Source organism: Capricornis sumatraensis, chromosome 11, assembly GCF_032405125.1.
Source record: "Capricornis sumatraensis isolate serow.1 chromosome 11, serow.2, whole genome shotgun sequence".
In the NCBI taxonomy this organism is placed as follows: domain Eukaryota; kingdom Metazoa; phylum Chordata; class Mammalia; order Artiodactyla; family Bovidae; genus Capricornis; species Capricornis sumatraensis.
The window spans coordinates 60,309,475-60,311,528 of NC_091079.1; the positions used below are offsets into that span (position 1 = coordinate 60,309,475).

General features: G+C 34.8%; 1 non-coding gene across 1 annotated transcript; it reads right to left on the reverse strand.

Annotated features, from left to right (window-relative positions):
• Nucleotides 1–552: 552 nt before the first annotated feature.
• Nucleotides 553–654, reverse strand: LOC138088841 (U6 spliceosomal RNA). The gene has a single exon (XR_011145749.1). It is a non-coding gene; the product is annotated as a U6 spliceosomal RNA (small nuclear RNA).
• Nucleotides 655–2,054: the final 1,400 nt, after the last annotated feature.

A 2,054-nucleotide genomic window follows, 5' to 3' on the forward strand; every position in this document is an offset into this window, starting at 1 on the left:
CTGTTTGAGGGAAATCAAAACTGACACAATGGAATTAAAACACCAAAGCAGTGCTCTTAACTTTTTAAATTATGATTTAATAAAAGTCACCGTTTACATTTTTTCATGTTTTCACAAATTAAGACACTGCATTTATCAGAAGTATTCTTTCTTACCTACCAACACTTTCAAACTTAGCCAGTGGATCAAACCTGAACAAAACTTTTGGCCAACCCAATGCTTCCTAAGATTTTTGTGAGAAAGAACCTGATTCAGAAACTGACACTAACTCAGCATGCAAAAAAATGAACTAACCTTATTTTGTTGCTATTCTTATTATCTTTCAATTTTATGCTTAATGGCATAATCTATTTTTTTCCAGTTTCACTGAGATGCACTGGACGTACAGCACTGTATAAGTTTAAGATGTATAGAATAATGATTTGACTTACATATATGATTACTACAAATTTAACATCATCTTATATAGATCCATAATCTCATCATTACAAAAGAAGAACAAAAATATTGTGATGAGAAAGAGCAATTCTCTTAACAACCTACAAATATACCAAAAATATGGAATCCTTCACAAATGCACATGTCATCCTGTACAGGGCCATGTTAATCTTCTCTGCATCGTTCCAATTTTAGTATATGTCTGCCAAAGCTAGCACAATCTATTTTTAATGTCTATTTCAGTAGACCTTCCATCTTTACCAGACAAGCAATTCTTTTCAAAAAGTTCCATATTTCTTTACATCGAACTAAATAGTGAGGAAATGATATTCTGTGGTGTATTTTACCAATCAACAAAGCAGAGAGTCTTTCTGAAATATTTATCTTAAGCCTCAGAATTTAAACCCTGTACATGCTTTTCTGGATTATCCACAAGGTCAAATGATAAACCGTTTGATTTGACATACTTCCTCTTTGCTGTTTGCTACATCTGCTCTAACATAACAAACGAAGTACTTGATGAGAACTTGGTGGAGGATGTATATAAATAAACTGAATTTCAACTTGAAAGTTATTAATTGTGCCTAGCATTAGAAGTCCAATGCTGTAAAGAACAAGATTGCATAGGAACCTGGAATTTTAGGTCCATGAATAGAGGCAAATTGGAAGTGGTCAAACAGGAGATAGCAAGAGTGAACAATGACATTTTAAAAATCAGTGAACTAAAAGGGTCTGGAAAGGGCAAATTTAGATCAGATGACCATTATATCTACTACTGTGGGCACGAATTTGGGGTATTACTTTGCTAGCATGTGTTCAGTTCAGTTCAGTCACTCAGCCGTGTCAACTTTTTGCGACGCCATGGACTGCAGCACTTCAGGACTTCCTGTCCGTCACTAACTCCCAGAGCCTTCTCCAACTCAAGTCCATTGAATCAGTTATGCCATCCAGCCATCTCATCCTCTGTCATCCCCTTCTCCTCTTCCCCTCAATCATTCCCAGCATCAGGATCTTTTCCAGTGAGTCAGCTCTTCCCATCAACTAGCCAAAGTATTGGAGCTTCAGCTTCAGCATCAGTTCTTCTAATGATTATTCAGATGTGATTTTCTTTAGGATTGAATGGTGTGTTAGAGAGATGTAACATATTTATTGCAGTATCTATCTACCAAATACTATATTTCAAATAATGGTTTTCTCATCGCAGTAATATCTTAAATAGGGTAGGTACAAAATGAATGTGGTCTCAGTGCTACAGTTTTGCTAAAAACTCATCTACTAATTTAAATGTCTTACCTCTCTAAACCTTTGAAGACTAAATTTAATTACCACTTAGAGGCAAAATTTCACCCCAATAATATTAGTTTTGAAGTATTAAATACTTAACCTTCTACATAGGGTCAGCTGCCTGTTAACTGAAAGGCTTTATCATATTTTTCAGTATATATTATATCCACCTATTTTCCATTCAAATAAGTACACTCAGGCAGATATATTAGTTTCCCAGCCTATAACAGAGATAGTTATCATCCATTCCTCTTAATTTGCTGCCTGAAAAAAAAATTCTTGGATGTATATTTGACAGATTTTAATGCACAAAGGGCTCATATTGACCCCTA